General features: G+C 48.7%; 1 protein-coding gene across 6 annotated transcripts in view; it reads right to left on the reverse strand.

Annotated features, from left to right (window-relative positions):
* The window catches only part of ATP2B4 (ATPase plasma membrane Ca2+ transporting 4), a 234,218-nt gene extending 215,640 nt beyond the window's left edge, over positions 1-18,578 (reverse strand). For 2 of the 6 annotated variants that reach the window (XM_053250136.1, XM_053250139.1), the window contains exon 1: positions 18,001-18,578. The gene's annotated coding sequence lies outside the window, so the exon portion shown is untranslated. Of the gene's footprint in view, positions 1-14,427; positions 14,537-18,000 lie in introns of those variants that run through there. The other 4 variants (XM_053250132.1, XM_053250138.1, XM_053250134.1 and 1 more) reach the window with 3 other exon arrangements.
* Between the last annotated feature and the right edge of the window lie 204 nt (positions 18,579-18,782).

Here is an 18,782-nt window from a genome sequence, read left to right on the forward strand (position 1 = left end):
GGAAGCTGAGAAAGCTTGGATGAAAAGAAGGGTTTTAAGGTGTTTTTTGAAAATTGCCAGAGATGGGGAGGATTGTATCTCAGGAGGGAGAACATTCCACAATCTCGGGGCAGTGACGGAGAAGGCCCGTCTCTGTGTAGCCACCAAATGAGTTGGCGGTAACCGGAGACGGACCTCCTCAGATGACCTCAATGGGCGGTGGGGCTCATAACGAAGAAGATGCTCTCTTAGGTACCCAGGGCCTAAGCCATTTAGGGCTTTGTAAGTTATAACTAGCACTTTGTATTTTGTCCGGAAACCTACAGTAAAGGAGTAACATGGTCTCTCTGAGATGATCCAGAGACCAACCTGGCTGCCACGTTCTGAACCAACTGAAGTTTCCGGACTACGTACAAAGGCAGCCCCACGTAGAGCGCATTACAAAAGTCAAATATGGAGGTTACCAGCAGATGTACCACAGTTTTGAGCTAATTGATCTCGAGAAATGGGCGCAGCTGGCGTATCAGCCGGAGCTGATAGAAAGCACCCCTGGCCACTGCCTCAACCTGAGAAAACAGGGAGAGGTGTGAATCCAGAAGTACTCCCAGACTGCGAACCTGTTCCTTTTGGGGAAGTGTGGCCCCATCTAGAACAGGCAGATCAAAACAGTCTCTAGAGTTCTGCCCCCGCACAATAAGTACCTCCATCTTATCTGGATTCAGCTTCAGTTTATTCTCTCTCATCCAGCCCATTACTGCTTCCAGACAGGCATTTAGGGAGGATATGTCAGCTCCTGAAGAAGTTGACATGGAGAAGTAGATCTGGGTGTCATTAGCATACTGGTAACACCCAGCTCCAAATCCCCTGATGATCTCTCCCAGCGGTTTCATGTAGATGTTAAAAAGCATTGGAGAAAGTACGGAGCCTTGAGGGACACCATACTTAAGCTCAGATTTTGAAGAGCAACAGTCTCCAATCGATACCATCTGGAATCTATCCAAGAGGTAGGAGCGGAACCACTGTAAAACAGTGCCTCCCACCCCCAACACTCTCAGACGTTCCAGAAGGATACTATGGTCAATAGTATCTAAAGCCACCAAGAAATCCAAAAGGACCAACAGAGTCACACTTCCTCTGTCAATTGCCAATTGGAGATCATCCATCAGGCTGACCAAGGCAGTCTCCACCCCATAGCCCACCTGAAAATCAGTTTGAAATGGGTCTAGTTAATCAGTTTCCTCCAAGACCGCCTGGAGCTGAGAGGCCACCACCCTCTCAATTACCTTGCCCAGCCATGGGAGGTTGGAAACAGGCCTATAATTGCTCAACTCTGAGGAATCTAATGCAGGCTTCTTTAGAAGAGGTCTAATGATTGCCTCCTTAAGACAAGGAGGCATCCTGCCCTCCCTCAGAGAAGCATTTATGATATCCACCAGGCTGTTTACAACAACCTCCCTGCTAGATCGAACAAGCCATGTTGGACAAGGGTCAAGAGAACAAGTGGTAGGCCTCACCGATCCAAGCAGCTTGTCCACATCCTCAGGAGTCACAAACTGAAACCGATCCAGTCGAATCACATAAGAGGAGTCGTTGGGCACCTCCAGCTCAGACATCAAATTAACGGTGGAGTCTCCATCTAGCTCGGCCCGAATCCAAGAGATTTTACCTGTGAAAAACTCTTTAAACACATCACAGCGGGTAACTAATGACTCCAAATTCTGGTTTGGGGGGGCAGATACTAATCCCCTCACAACCCTGAACAACTCAGTTGGACGTGAATTCGCAGAGGCAATATGGGCAGAAAAGAACCGCCTCTTTGCCGCACGTATTGCCTGAGCATAGATCTTTAAGTGTGCTCTATGTCGCAGTCTGTCAGATTCGAGTCTAGTCTTCCTCCACTTGCACTCCAGTCGCCTACCCTGCCGCTTCAGCCCCCGTAGATCTTTTGTATACCAAGGGGCCAATTTTGAAGTGGGTCGGAGGGGACGCTTGGGAGCAATCGTGTCTACTGCCCTGGTGAGCAAGTTGTTCCAATTCTCAACCAGGGCATCAACAGGATCACCAGCAAAGCCAACATTAAATCCCTCCAAGGCTTCTTGGAAACTTGCTGGATCCAATAACCTCTTCAGGCGGACCATTCTAATGATGGGAGTTGTAGTCCAGCAACAGCTGGAGAATCTCAGAAGGGTCACTGCACTAAAGTTACAGCAGATGGCTCCAAGTATCTCCATATGTATTGGACTGGTAGTACAAGAAGCTTAATTCCTTTTGCTTTTCAGTGGTGTTATGTTACTAACTAAGCCACTCATTTTGGATGGAATATTCTCATCACTCCAATTATAGAGGGAAAGGTAGGAGGCACTTAATGAAATTACAGTCTCCCTGGCCAGATTCCCTCCACTTTTAGCCAAATCATGCCTGTTCATAAGCCTCTAGAAACATTAGCTAACAGGGGCATCAAACCTGGCTCCCACTGGTCTCCATATAATTTGAGCACTGAGAAAAACACCCACCTGGGAAGTGGGGGAGAGTATCATTTCCTGGGCCAGAATGTCACTCAAATCATGAAGTTGAATTAGCATTGCAATGTTCTTTTGCTGATGGCATTTTAAGTACTGGATACTTCTAATCATATACCCTTAACCTGAGAGCCAGTTGTGGTCCTGTCATTAAAACCAATGTAGTCCTGTGACTGGGAAGGCTTACATAATCCCACTTTCCAAATAAAATCATTGGGTGGACATGGCAAATATGACCCACTCAGCCTCAAATGCCTCATCTACAAAAATGGCACAGTAGTTGATCCAAGTCACAACATCACTGTGTGGACAAATATTAACAATTCTACAGCACTTTTGAACAGAAGGAAAAAGGTAGAAACAACAAAATGTATTAATTTTGCAAGTATAAAACACATGCACATACACACAATGCTTTCTTCCTTAATAAACATTATTTAATAATGTTTTCTCAGGCTTTTAACTGAAAATTCTAAGCTATTTAATGTGTTTTTTTCTTCTGAGATAGTTTTGTTTTGTGAATTTTAACTTTTTGTATTGTTTTACATTTGCTGTGTTTTTTTAAAAAACTTTGTACACCACCTAGAGAGGCATATATCAGGCGGCATAGAAATAAGATAGATAGATAGATAGATAGATAGATAGATAGATAGATATCCTCTCCCTCTTCTATATTTTGACTGTAGCCTCTGCAGAACTGGAAATTGAATTTTGGAATGTGTAACAGAATATTTGGATCCTTTTAAAGGATCAATAGACTACAACAGAGGGTGGGAAAATAGAGAGAGATTTCATGCCAGACCAGTGTCCCCAGAGCCAAGAGATGATGCATTACATTGTTGTTCGTGATAATGGCATTTTCTCATCTGGGAGCCTAGCACAGAGAGCACAATACAGTATTTCATTTTGGATCTTGTGCTTAAAATGACCTCAGCATCACCTACCTGCATGACACAGAAACCAAGAAGGTCTCTCTTCAACCATCTCCTGCTACATGGGTTGTTCTCTTTTGGGGTGGTTTTGTTCATGAAGCATGTAAGCCCCAAAGAAGGAGTTAAGATGGAGAGAAAAAGCTAAGTATATTACATTATTTGTCACTCTCTGCAGTTTAAGGGTAGACAGAACATCACACCCTCCCCTCATCCACTAACCGGGCAACGCCTCACAAAGGTGTAGAATTACACTGTTCTGCAAAGAAGCCGTTTGGGTCTTACTCCAGAAAGAAGAGGCCGTAATTAATCCAACATTGTAGGGGTGTGCACGGAACCACAGAGCTGTGGTCTGGCACTGTGTGTGGGGTTCCTTTAAGGGTGGGGGAGGGTTTACTTACCCCCTCCACCGCTTCCCCCCCTCCAGCATGCGTATTCTATGTAGTAATTGGGGTGGCAGGATACCTCCCTGCCGCCCCTTCTCCCACTTGAGTGCAAAGGGCTGCACGGAGCCTTTTGCGCACGCGCACATCATGTTTCCCTGACGTGCGCGCACGTGGCCACACACACACACGCACATCAGGGAGACGTGAAACTCGCGCGCGACATGCACGTGCGCAAAAGGCTCCATGCAGCCTTTTACACTCAAGTGGGAGAAGGGGCGGCAGGGAGGTATCCTGCCGCCCCAATTACTACATAGAATACGCGCGCTGGAGGGGGGAAAAGCGGCGGGAGGGGTAAGTAAACCTTCCCCTGCCCTTAAAGGAACCCCCACACACACACCCGAACCGAACCGGCCAGGTCCGGACGCCTTTAGAATGGCCTCCGGACCGGGCTGGGCCCATCCCTACAACATTGGTGCAGAGAAGAAGCAAAGACTCTTGCTGAGGGACCCTGTTATAAAATGGGAGTTTCGCATAAACATAAAAGATCCAGCTCCATCATCTATTTATGCCTCCTCTCCAACAATTAGCCTGGCCACACCTAAATCACAGATTGGACAATCACTATGAAATTCCTGTTGTATCAGGAATTACAATTCACAGTATCTCATGATTGCCAAATACACACAGTTTGTGGATGCTGATGTTTCTACTCTACAAATCCAATTTACTGGGATGATATGCCTGGTAAATTTGGACCTACCCAAAGTGCTTCAGTTTATAGAAGGCTGACCCAAATGCAGCAATGCCAAGAGCACAAGATCAATAGAGACAGAAAAGCCCTAGGAAATATAAGCAGCTGTAACTTTGTTCCCCATCCAAAGAGTATTTCCAAAATTGACACAAACCTTAGCTACATCAGAGTGAGATCCCCACCCCACAATCATGTCAATGCAATTGTTCTCACCCATTGGTGCAAATGAGTGCAAATGAGGACAAGCAACAGGGATGGAGGGCAGACCAATTGATCTGAGCGCTTGCCTATCAACACCATTGGTGCCAATCTTTATTTGGCCTCATTGTCACAGAGAACAGCCCATGACTGTATGCTGTGGCTGCATCGGAACTCATTCTGAAAGGAGAAGGGCTGGAGCTGAGCAGAGGCAGGGCTTGTCTGTGCAGAAAAACTACAGAGGAAAGAACTCAGCATTCAAAAGATTAAGACAGGGCTTGACAAATCCCAGGCACCAGGGAGCCATGGCACTTAGAAATTCAACTGTGGCACGTGGACTACAATATTCAGAGGTAGAGTAATTTAATAAAAGCTTTGTTTCTGTACAAAGTAGGTTACTTGTAAATGGGATAAAGAGAAGCCCATTTACTCCAATGTCCATCACTAAATCCAGCAATTTTGTCAAGTGCTAAAAGAGCAACGAGGCACCTTTTTAAAAAGTGGTAATTCTCTTTATTTAGCAGGGGGAAAGCAATTGGCCATATCCACACCCAGCAGAGCATCCCTCCAGTGTCTGTTGTTGGTGTCTATCATATATTGCTTTTTTAGATTGTGAGCCCTTTGGTAGGGATGTGCACAAAACCAGCTTTTCCAGTTCAGTTCAAGTCCAAAGTGGGCTCAAACAGAACTGGGCATGTTTCGTTTTGGCACCCCGAACAAGGGGCCCAGCTCAGCTCAAATTTGAGCCAGTTCGGAAGTGCCAGGGATGATCTTTTTTTGTTTTATTAGTTTTTTAAATGGTAGACTTACTGCCTCCCAGGCCTTGGGGGGTGCTGCTGGTCTCTGGCAGTTCCCCTCTCCTCTTTTGGCCTCCCCCAGTCTCACCCGGGGTTGTTCCAGCTATACAAATGGACCATGAGTGGTGGCCTTCAAAATGGCTGCCACACCGAAATAGCCTGGGAGAGACCAGGGGAAGGCTGTTGTGAGGGAGTGGTAACCACCGGAAACCCCAACGGTCACCAGCAGCACCCACCCTACCAAGGCTCTGGAGGCAGTAAGTCCACCATTTAAAAAACTACCAAACCCCGGCCCAGCCCAGGGGTTCAGCTTGACCTTGAGCCCAACCAGGCCTGGCTCAAGCGCAAACCCTCAGATCAGGCCGGCTCAATGGCAAACCACTATGAGGGGTGGGGAGCCATTTATTGGTTTGTTTATTTATATCTATATAAATCTATATAAACCTCTTTGGCCACTTTAAGTGGCACAGCAGGAAAATGCTTGACTAACAAGCAGAAGGTTGCCAGTTCGAATTCCCACTGGTATGTTTCCCAGACTATGGGAAACACCTATATCGGGCAGCAGCGATATAGGAAGATGCTAAAAGGCATCATCTCATACTGCACGGGAGGAGGCAATGGTAAACCCCTCTTGTAGTCTACCAAAAGAAAACCACAGGGCTCTGTGGGCACCAGGAGTCAAAAATAACTCAATGGCACACTTTACCTTTAAACCTCTTTGGGGACATTGGTTGAAAAGTGGTAAATAAATATTCGTCGTATTCATATTTGTAATCATAAAGCGTCCATTGTCTGGCTCCTAAGTCCAAAGAAAACTTGTCAAGTCCTGGGTTAAGTCTTATGTTTCAACTTCACTCCTATTTTCAAATATGACTTCACAGGATAACAAAAGCTGCAAGAGACCGAGGTTATTCAAGGCACATCACCTGCAACAGAAAAACTCCCAAACCGACCTAGATTTCTTTCTAGGTAGGTTACCTAGAAAGTGAATATTTCCTGTGCCACTGAATATTTAAGAGAGAGAGAGAGAGAGAGAGAGAGAGAGAGAGAGAAGCAGCTATGCCCTACTTTGTAAGAGACATCAGCTGTACCAGAAATTGGGAATGCATGTTACTGTGATAAGGTGTTCAAGATAAACTATACACATTTCACCAAATCAGACAAAAGCTTTGAATTGCTAACCACTCGCAACTATACTTCCATGCTTATGCATGACCAGGATGGAAGTTGCCAGCTACAGGCAACAAAGAGGGTAGAAAGCAGACACCACCAGCAATAACAGGCCAGACACAAACATCCCACCATGGTCTGTGGAGATGTTGGAGCAATCGAGACTCAGTTTGAGGACTGAAAAAGGCAGTTAGGGTCCGTTGTTTCCCCCCCCCTTTCTTGGGGGGGGTTCTTTTCCTTTGAGGGGCAGGAAATTGTGGCGGCACTGTTTAAGGGCCTTCTTTTGACCACCCCCACCCCAAAGCTTTCTGTGGGAACCTGCTAAGGTGTCCCCAGGTTGCTAGGTGCCCATGCCCAGTTGTAGAAAGTAGGGGTGTGTCCGGACTGGTCCGGCGGCCATTCTAAAGAATGGCCGAACTGCTGGACCGGTTCGGCCCTGGCTGGTCCGGGTCCTGGTGGGGGGTATGTCTTTAAGGGCGGGAGGGCTTGCTTACCCCTCCCGCCTCTTTGCCCCCTCCAGCACCCGTATTTAGCAGAATAACGGGGTGCTGGAAACCAGCCGCCCCCCCGCGAGCAGATTTAGCCCAAAAACTACCGATACCACTGCAGCCGCCCGCCAGCCAGCCAGCCCTCCCTCCCTCCCAGCCGCCCGCCCGCCCGAGTCCTCACCCGATGCTTTGTAAATAACGAGAGGAGCTACCGAACAGAGCTCCTCTCGCTAGGAAGTCCTGCAGCATACTGAAGCTTTGCACGCGTGCGCATGCGCGCGCCGCAAAGGACACCAATCGCCGGAGGCCCGGTCTATCCGCCGGGAAAAGGCCGGGTAGACCGGGCCTCCGGCGATCGGAGGCCCGGTCTACCCGGCCTTTTCCCGGCGGGTAGACGGGGTCTCCGGCGATCGGTGTCCTTTGCGGCGCGCGCATGCGCACGCGTGCAAAGCTTCAGTATGCTGCAGGACTTCCTAGCGAGAGGAGCTCTGTTCGGTAGCTCCTCTCGTTATTTACAAAGCATCGGGTGAGGACTCGGGCGGGCGGGCAGCTGGGAGGGAGGGAGGGCTGGCTGCCGGGCGGCAGCAGTGGTATCGGTAGTTTTTGGGCTAAATCTGCTCACGGCGGGTGGGGCGCGGCGGGGGGGGGGGTGGAGGCTGGTTTCCAGCGCCCCGTTATTCTGTTAAATACGGGCGCTGGCGGGGGCAAAGAGGCGGGAGGGGTAAGCAAGCCCTCCCCACCCTAAAAGGAAGGCCCCCCTTCGGTGCCGGTCCGGACTGCTCCGGACCGTGCACATGTCTAGTAGAAAGTGGAAAGGCTCACCGGTAGAAGGATGAATGCAGATTAGAATTTGGGCAGGAGCCCAGGTGTATGTCTGATCAGGAGCGAAGACAGGAAGGAACTGGGGAATCACACCTGAGCATGCTGGGAGAAGGGGGACGGACTTCAGCTACTTGAAAAACACCTGAGATTTCCTGTCTATCGGGAGCAAGGAGTGGAAGTTAACCCTTTGTGAGCCGTGACCTCCTACTTCGAGGGAGAAAAGGAATCGCTTAATACATATGGTTGCCTACTAAAGCATCTAAGCCAAACAATCTGTATGCGTCTTAACAGAAAGAATCAACACCCTTGTACTTAAAAGCATGACCAATATACATTTTGTATGTGAAACAAGTATATAATGAGACTGTTTATAGTATATATAAGTATACTATAGAAGTATAAGACTGAAATAGAGAGGCGTGTTTATGATTTACATTCTATTTGAAAATTTAATCTATCAACAGCAACAAAAGTCTTAAAGCCTCTGATGCAGAAGAGCTAGCAGGGCAAAGAATCAGTTCATTACAATAAACTTATGACGTATATGTTGGCATCAAATGGAAGTGCAACGACAAAAGGGGATAAATCCTTGAACTAATGAGCCTCACTTGGCAGGCACCAAACAGACTTGGTATGGCAACTCAGGAAAGGCTGTCAGTCATGATGTCTGCAGCAAGTTTACAGCTCCTAATACCAATGATGGTGCAGCCATATTCTTCAAATTTCAGTTAGTCAACCCACTCAGATCTTTTAAATACTGGATGGAAGAGTCCTTCTGGCAGACTCTAAGGGATCTGAATGAACAGCAGCATGTGGGGGGGAAGAAAAAGAATCTAGCTTATTAACATTTATATCAAGAGGTTACACTTCAAAGAGAAGCCAAAGTTTCATGCTCAAAGCTCCATCAGAAAGGATTCAGATTGTAGCCCTAGTCCCACGTTCACCATCAGCAGACAGTGAATGCATGGGAGCGGGGTGAAAGGGCGTTAGCTGGCCACATATCCCAGCACTCATATGCTCCATGGCCAAACCCCTCACTATCCCTGCATTCAGTGCTTGCCTCTGCAGACAAGCACTGAATACAGATATGGGGGTGGGGGTGGGGTGGAGAGTGCCCAGGGCTATTAATCACAGGGATGGTCTGCATCCAGAATCTGCCTCTGCAAAAATGTGATCAATGTGGGGGACAGTGCGGTGGGGTGGGGGTGGGCATGGAGTGTGCCAAGGCCAGGGGGCAAGGCTAGCCAGCAAGTTTCTGGTCGTCGTCGTCCCCACCCCACTCACGTAGTCACCAACCACAGACAGTGAACACACAAATCGGGCTTGCATACAGAACAGTTCTTCAACACATTTATTTTCTTCTTTGGGTGGCCCAGTCCATTATTTCTGTTGTACATTCTCTCATGGAACTGACATGTTTGTTTCTCCCTAAAATGCCACTGAATTTATTGCATACACACACACACACCATCATGTCATGACTCTGAATTCAGGATTTCCTCAACTGAGGTGAACACTTCAGGGGATGAGACAGGGTGGGAAGACCTTATCAGGACTCCAGGACCCCTGACGGCAGAAGAACATAGGGAACCCAAGCCAGCACCCCCCACCATGTCCACAAGACACAGGCCTGCCTGTGTCAGAGGAATTGCCTGAGACCCCACCACCACAGCTGGAGCCAGTGCAAGAAATCCGGCAAGGTCCTTTAAAGAAAAAGAGCCTTCCCTAGGCACAGGGTGGGGCCAATTCACCCACCTAGGCAACAGCCACAAAAACCAGCAACATTCCTTTTATATTGTCCTACCCACCTCTAGTGTTCCTGCTTGGAGTTAGCCAAGGATTTGACTCCTTTGCCTCAGGATAGGGCTGCACAATTTTGGCCCTCCTGCAGATGTTGGACTACAACCCCCATAATTCCTGGCTACTGGCCACTGTGGCTGGGGATGATGGGAGTTGAAGTCCAAAACCAGCTGAAGGGCTAAAGTAGTGCAGCCCTGGTCTAAGGGCACCCAAAACAGCCTCCTTGCTGAAGCTAAGCAGGTCTTGGTGTGGTCAGTGCCTGGATAGGAGACCAACGCATACCAACATTGGTAGGGACATAGCTCTCAGTGGTAGAGCATGTACTTTGCAGGCTGAAGATCCCAAGTTCAACTGTGAAAGACTCCTGTCACAAGGCCAGTCAGTGCAGACAGGACTGAGCTAGATGGACCAACTGTCTGACTCAGAAGAAGGCAGCTTCCTATGTTCCAGTGGCCAATAGTCACAATAGGAGAGAGCTGGTCTAGGAGAAGAGAGCTGGTCTTATGGTAGCAAGCATGACTTGTCCCCTTAGCTAAGCAGGATCTGCCCTGGTTGCATATGAATGAGAGACCTGATGTGTGAGAACTGTAAGATATTCCCATTAGGGGATGGAGCCGCTCTGGGAAGTACATCTAGGTGCCAAGTTCCCTTTCCTGGCATCTCCAAGATAGGGCTGAGAGTGATTCCTGCCTGCAACCTTGGAGAAGCCGCGCCAGTCTGTGTAGACAATATTGAGCTAGATGGACCTATGGTCTGACTCAGTATATGGCAGCTTCCTATGTCCCCTATCTCCCCAACTTGGAGGATACTTTTTATTGGTTTGTCCACATTTGACCTGGGATGAGTTGTCTTAGCATCCCTTGCTTGTATGATATAAAACCAATAATGTTGTAGGAGTGTACAGATGTCTGTAGACTCATACATGGGTTTCTGTGAATGACTGTACCTGTATTCATTTTAAAGTGACTCTGGATAAAGGCCCTTCAAATGCATGGCACAGACAGGAAGTGTACTTCTGTACCTGCATTCAACAAAGCACGTGAATGACTGCTCCCAAGTACAGATCTGCACCCGTGTACACTATACACTTGTATGAGTGTTGAACATAATGTGAGAATGGGCCTATAGTCTCGCTGCTATTGTACAGAGGGCGTTTTATTGTTTTTGCAGTATGTTTTTCTATGCTGCAATAATCAGGAATGTGCACGAAACATTTCGGGCAGCCGCGGGGGGTGGGAGTGGTAGCTTTAAGAATGAGGCACACAGGTTCAGGTGCAGGCGTGGCAGCCATGTGTGTGCTGCCACTGTGACACAGCTGTGTGCAGCCTTTTGGGAAGGGCAGAGCTATGACTGGAACAGCGGCGGGTTGGCGGAGGAGCAGGTAAGGACCTGTGTGCCTCATTCTTAAAGCAACAGCTCGCCCCCTGCCGAAACATTTCAGATGTGGCCACCCAAATCATTCCAGTGCCTTGCTAATGAGGCACCAAAACCACCTGGGCACATCCCTAGCAATAATATTGTACAACACCTTGAGGAAATTTGTATAGCACCTTGAAATTTTCCCCACACTTTATTTTTCCATGAAAATTTTTTCATTTCTAAACTTCCTATTTGGAAAAAAATGTTTGAGATACAGTGAGGGGAAATTAATATGGTGGAAGTGCTTCTTTTTACAGTATAATAAATAGATCAAACAACATTGCCAAATCAAATCATGGTCTATTTAGGGCATCAGAAAAATATCAACAGTAATTTCTTGGGGGGGGGGATTAATACAACTGTTATGCAAATGAGGGAAAATTTCACATGTGATTTCCCCCAGAAAATTTTCCCATTCTAAATTCCAGAAGACCCATTTCTCTGATCTGATGCACAATTCTGAAAAGCAACGAGGAGGAAAAACCTTGAGATGTACATTGTGAAGTGGCTGGATTTAACTTCTGCTTTAAAACAAAAAAATCCAAAAAATCACTGTATAATCCACAAGATATCCACGTGGAAATTTATGAACAAGTCTTCAATGACTGAGGAGGAGGAACAGCAGAGGCAGAACTATGGCTGGGATGAGAGATAATGAGACTTCCATCCAAATCAGTCACCAAAACTGTGCCTCTTCTTTGCATCTCTTTAATGAGATAAAAGCTTTTCGTTGGGAACATTAAGAAATTGATGACTGATCCGGAAAAACAGTGGCAGCTCATGGGACATGGTGCCTTCTCATTGTTTTTTTAAAAAAACCCTGCAATACTGGTGAAGCCAGCAAGATAACTATTGATCTTTTCTCCATGATTAATGAGCAAAAGGATGCCATAGAAACAGAAATGTCTTTGATCAATTCAGTCAGGTAAATACACGACATTTGAAATAGGAACAAAATATCTAGCACTGCACCATTGTCTTGTCTTGAAGGTTCAAGGCAAGACTTTCCAAAGCACCAAATTATCAGTTCTTGATGTTAGTTTCTCTTGCATAAAAAGAGAATCACAATCACCTTATATTGCTTAGCTAATGGATGTCTCAGGACTACGAGAGAATAATCCACACTGCACTTATACTGGCTGGGACTTAAATCACACAGCCTTTCCTCAAAGACAAGTAGTATAAGTATTTGAGTAGTTCAATAATCTTTCAGCATTTTTCAAGTGGGGGCCACTTTGGCAAGAAGCCTTCTGTGTGAGAGCCATTTCCCTCTGGGCTGACCTCTGCACAGTTCTGCACTTTTTTCAGTGCTGGGAGGGCCCTTTAGGAGAGACAGAGCTCTAGGAGGAAAACACTGGGAAGGCTTGCACTTCCTAGGACTCTGTGCATGCCTTCCAAGTTGGTGCAGGGGCTCAAGATGGCTCCCTTTTCCTTAAAGGAGCACACACACCCAGAGGTGCTCTAACCCCTGGACCTTGGGGACCCGGTCTGGTCCTCAAAGATCGGGGGGGGGGGCTCCAAATGGCTGGGCCCTCCAGCAGTCACCCCGTGCCTGACCCATCAAATCTCAGTGTTTTGTTTTTTAGATAATTATTACCGTGGCCAAGGGGTGGCTGCCAGGGGAGGGAGCGGAGCAGTCTTTCTCCCATCTCCCCCCCTCCCCCAGCAGCGGCAATGGGGGCCAGAGCAATGCTGGGCCTGTCCATTTGGGCCAACACCTTTGGCAACCTGCGAGGTGTGCCTGCGTAGTTAAGAGATCGCTACAAGCCCATGACGTCATGGACAGGCCCAGTGGGAGGGGGGGAGGGGAGAAGGACTCCTCTGCTCCTCCTCGCAGCCACTCCTCTGCTGCAGTAGTAATAATTTTAAGAAAACAAAAACACAGAGGTTTATTAACGGGGGCCTTGAAGCTGGGCGGTCCAGTTGCCCAAATTGTGCCACTGCACACACCCCTACTTGGGGTGTTTTATGCTGGGCAAAGCATAAAACTGCGCTGTGGGAACAGCTGCCTCCACATGGTGCCAAGGGAACTATGCAGCATATTCAGCTTTGGCAGAAGCTTCACACAGGGCCAATAAACAATTAGTCAGGAGTCACACCTAGGGCTGGTGGGAGTCATCAGAGGGGCACCTAGGTAATCTTGGAGCCTGGACCTAAAGGCCTTTGGAAGTATCCCCCCTCCCACTGCAAGTTAAGCAAACAGTAGGTTTTTGAGGGCACTAGCCACACCACCCAGTACAGACTAAAGAGGATTTGGGGGCCCCACGGGGTGTGGAGGCCTTGGACTTTGACTTGGAAGTCCAGGGGTAAGAGTGCCTCTGGGGGTCATCCTTGGCCCCTGGGGCTTACAATGAAAAACGCTGGACTAGTTCCCCAAAGACAAGTAGTAAAATGGACCTGGAAAATTTCCACAGTTCTCCAAAGAGCACCGAATCCCTTCTGGGGAGAAGTGTCACATCATCCCAGGTGTCAAAACATTAATGACAACTCACCACTACTCCACAGTTTTGAAAATGCTTTTTGCCATTTTGGTTTCCTGTGCTTGACTCTGCTAAGGACCTAAGAGCTCTGTCTTCCAAGCTATTTTATACTTCAGTTAATGCCCTGTTACCCACAGCTCTGCTGGTGTATTCCAAACTCAACCTACAAAACACTGAATCCATTTACTATTTCAAGCCTTATCTAGGTCTAAAAATTAACACTGCACTGTAGATTTGTATTTTATACTGTGAATGATCTAGCACAGTTAAGTGTAACTCTTCTGCAGAACATGAGAATTCAATCCAGACACTCAACAGAGCATAAGGATGCTGCTCAAACCCAATGCATGGATAAGATAAGTGACAGTTGTTTAAGATTCATAGGATTGCAGACCATATGAGCAAGAGTACAATTTACCCTGGGGGTTCACAGAGCCCCCCCGCCTTTAATCTTGCAAGTTGGTGCAAACAGGGAAATAACATTGCTAAAACACAGCAAAGTTCCACTGAAAAGAAAATCAGTCCACATTATTCTAGAAAGGTCTGCAATTTAACCCTGAGACATGCCCGACAACTAGATCCATACAGGAGCATACCTAGAGCACCCCACCATCCTAAATGCGAAGAACATACTAAAATCTCACTATTCAACAGCCCCAGCTAATCAGCTCTTTCTTGGTTCTACTTACAGCTCTGCCACTGCAGCTCCGTTCTGAATTTCTGACATCATGTCCATTTGTATTCCAAACTTGCACATCTGAACTGCAACATGCTAGAGCGCTCAGTATTTCTGATCTGCCTCACTCCAACTCTGCCAGGGATGCACAGTTCCTGAGTGGGAGGGGGGCAGCAGCTCTATGGCACATAAAACTCTGCATGTGTGAGGCCCCCTGTTAAATCCCTGGGGAAGATCTCTGGGACTGACTGTGCCAGCCATGGAACTGGCTCTGTATGAAGGCAGCTCCTTTATATCCTGTATACCTCACACACACACAGCTCTCTCTTCAGCTTCCTTACCTCCCTGCACTAGGTTGCACTTCCTTACCTCCCTGCACTAGGTACTAGGTTGCACTGATCAATGCCCCATGAAGGAGTGGTTAACAGTCAGCCTGCAGAAGCCACTACAAACTCCCTTTGCACCAAAGACACAGGAAAGCTGCATGCCTTTTTCATTGCTGAGCAAATCGTGCAGAGCCTCTCTCTCTTCTCAGAGGTCCGTAAAGGCACAACCCAAAGACAGCAAGCCAGGCCATCGACCCTTGTTGGCACAGAGAGACCATACACCCAAGAGAGAATTGACAGGACAGCCAAGGCAGGTAGACACCAAAAAAAGGGGAGGAAAGCAACAGGAGGCAGGATAGGAACTTCACCCACACCATCCCTTCCCAGCAGACATTCCCTAGCAGATGGGAGGTTCCCCAAATAAGGTTATGCTTCCCCCCCCCCCACCTGTCAGGAGACTGGCAGGAAGTCAGATAGGATTGCCTTGGTGCTAATGGGGAAGGGGGATGGGGAGAACAGGGGGTGCACCCATCTGCTGCAGAAATACAGCCATTTGGCAGCCTTGATTATCAGCTGTGTCTGACTGCAGGGGTTCTGCCACAGCTACCCAAAGGAGGGGCACTTGGTGTCAGCTGCTGGGAGAGGGAGGAGGGCTGGGAGAAGGGGGGGGAGATTTCTGAATTGTGGGAAAGAGCATGTGCAGCACAACCCTATGCATGTCTACTCAGAAGTACGCTTCACTGATTTCAGTGGGACTCACTCCCTGGCAAGTACACATCCGACTGCAGCCCTAGTGTCCCGTGTCCCAAGGTTTGGGGGTTCAGAGCCATTGCTACTGCTACCATCATGCCCCCTCCCCAAGTCTTTGGAGAACCACTCAGTATGGGTTTTAGGGAGAAAAGCAGCATCAAGGCAAATCTCACCCGCCCCCATTAAAACAGCATGCCAGGACTCTTTCAGTGGCTTTCACAACAGCAGAAGCCGCTCTGCTCACATATCCCTACTGTTTGTTGCCTCAGCAGACACACATCCAGCCTCTCCAACCTTTTGGGCTGAACACTCAAGGTTGCTCAAGACTGACTGCTTATTTCTTCACTCTAGTCACAATCAGGATCGCTCAAGAGTAGTTTAAAAGGTGGGTTATTATCACTCTCCTCCCCCACCTTTCCAAAGCATCCTGAAGGGAGAAATGCAATTTCTAATTTGTGTGATCGCGATTAGAGGATTCGGGCGGCGGGGGAGAGAAGGTGAGCTAGTCAATAATTCCTGGGGTAGCGTGTGTGCGCGCTCAGCATCGGTACATTAGCAACGCCAGAGAAGGGAAAATGTAGTGGATTGGGGCGGGGCGGGGTGTGGAAGAAAGATTCCGTTCAACTTAAGCGTGCATATTAGCAGTAGAACAAGTTCGACAAGGTATGCACTTTCTCCCTTTTTCAGCCGGCGGCGCTATGCGGACATCGCCCCATCCTGCTCCCACTTCAGATACGCTGCCCACTACCGCCCTTTTTGAGCAGATCGAGCCTCGCCAGAAGCAGCAGGTCCTCAGTCGCGTCGCCCATCTCCAAGCCATGCAATGAGGGCGAGGAGTCTCCCTCCGCCCCGCAGGAAGCCCCCTCCCTTCCCGGCAGATCGCTGCAGTGGTCGCATTCGTCCGACCGCACTGTTGTCCAACACTTAAGCCCTCTCTCCCCTCTAGGGCTGGCCGCGAATGGGGTCTCTGGGGAGAGGAGGAAGTGGGGTGGGGAGGTTGACTCTCCCCGCCCTGCCGCGCCCCTCGGAGGCGACTGATTAGCTGGCGTTCCTCAAGCTTCCTCCCAGCCCAGCCCCCTCCCCTTCCTGCATCTGTCCGTCTGGCAGCCAGCAGTCCATTTGTCAGCGCAGAACTGGAGACCCTGCCGCGGAAGGGGCGGGGGGGGTGGTGGTGTCCAGCTTCCCCTTTTCGAATTCAGCGTCTAAACGGCCCTCGGTGACACACAGACCCAGCATTGTGCTCCCGAGACCGGTAACAGATAACCAGGTTACTCTGCTGAAGCCCAGGAGCACGCTAAATACTCCCGCATATTAACTGCACACACCTTCCTCCCCGCCCGCGCGCCTCTTTTAAAAATAATAATAATCGAACTAAGCATCAGCCGGAGCCTAAGTCAGGATCGTGTCCCCGGAGGTGATAAGCGCTGTCCTTGAAGCGCTAATGCCGGCAGGGAGTCCAGGATGCACACGCCTCGCCCCGCGTGTTTTACTACTAGGCACAGCAGCAGACCTTGGGACTTCGCTTTCTTTATGCCTCCGTTGCCACCCCCTGATCCGTTTTACGCATCCACCTCCATCCACACCGGCAGCAACATCGCCTTGCCTAGGAATTCAGCTCTCTTCCCCCAGCCACCTTTGCTAACAGAGAAGTGTTGTAATATTGGGGGTGTAGCCTTGAACCAGCAATTCAGGGAGATAAAGGCACGGTACCACCCAGTCTTTCTGTGTGCCACAAGCAGTAGTTGAAGACATATTTTTAAGAGTTCCATTTTGGATCACTTAAAAAAATAAATCAGAGAAACACACGCTGGGAAACAACATACTTTAGAGCCTGCTTCTTCTCCCGTCTTAAAATAAAATTTTAAAATATATCTTTATGATTAAGGCAAGCCACTATCTCCACTATTACTGCTGTGGTCAACGTTACCAAAATCTGGAAACACACATCACCTAAAGCAACATTTAAGTTTGATCATACAATCTAGCCACAAACAAAATTCCAAGCATGTTCATTAATATGTCTCCTTTCTCCCCCTAGACAAATATTCCCTTTTTAAAAAAAACCCAGCTAGACGCAGGGAACTCCCTGAATTTTCCACAGCTAATTATAGCAGGGAGAAAAACAAACTCTGAAACACTCCCCTCCTAAGAGCCGTTTTTACAAGTAAAATCAGAACTGGGCAGAGGAATATCGGATAAATATCTTCCAGTAGCCTGTAGATTCCCAGGCAAAACGAAAGGCCGCCGAAACTCTGGTTTACTCCACCCAAATCTGCCTTCCTTTGCCTTTTTCTCAAGTTTGAGAAACGAGCAAAAGAAGCAGGCATGGAAAATATGTTTGCAACAGTTTCCCGTTCTCTTGTCAATTTCTCAGCCAAAGGGAGGGGTGGCGGCGGCGGCAGAGTCCCTTATCCAGGCCCAGGAAAAGAGCAAAAAAGACATAGCCCTCCGTGCAAAGGGAAGAACGGCGGGCGGAAGGACATGGAATCGCGACAGGCAATCTGGCTTACTTTTGCACCTCGCAGAGGGAGGAGAAGACGCGAAGGCTTCCTCCAGAAAAACGGCTGGACGCAGCCTACCCGCTCAGCCGCTCCAAGTTTGCGGCGTCGCGTTAGTTGAAGCGGCTACCTCCGCACAGAGCAGCACAGCGTGGAGGGAGGGAGCGAGGGCTTTGCGCTACCCAGGCAATTCATATGCTGCGGTGGCTCCTGCTGATTTCCCTCCGCCTCCAGTAACCCAGTCTTCCACAGGCTGGGAAAAACCCCTGGATTTCCATGGGAGGGAGGAGGGAGTTGTGAAAGCGCCTTGATTTCTGATCTTGCCCGTCCCTCGCTCTCGATCTTCCCGAAGTTTGGAGCTGGCGGGGTGCGAGGGAAGACCGCTTGTCCGATGGGCGGTTAAGGGTTTCGGGGAACTCTGCTGCAGCTAAAGGTTCCTAATCTGAAGAAATGCGAGTCCCTCTGGATTTTTCCGCCTGTCCTTCTCCCCTGCCTCTCTTTCCAAATCCACCCTTTTGCAAGTTGAGTCCCTCCTGCGCGGAGCAGTGAGAGCTTAAGAAAAAGCTTGTCATGGCAACGCCACTGCCTAGCCCTGCCAGACTCACCCCCACCCCCCCATCCGCGAAAGGAGGAGGAACTCTCTTAAGGTGGTTTGCACGTTCCGCCGAGCTGACCCAGCCGGCTTGGGATTTTTAAGGGGGAGAAAAGGAGATGCGGTCCCCTGAAGATCGCTGGAGGGGTTTGTTCTCGCATGACCCTCTGCCTCTGCATGCAGAGGGAGAAAGATAAAACTC

The sequence above is a fragment of the Hemicordylus capensis genome, chromosome 4, assembly GCF_027244095.1.
Source record: "Hemicordylus capensis ecotype Gifberg chromosome 4, rHemCap1.1.pri, whole genome shotgun sequence".
NCBI lineage: Eukaryota > Metazoa > Chordata > Lepidosauria > Squamata > Cordylidae > Hemicordylus > Hemicordylus capensis.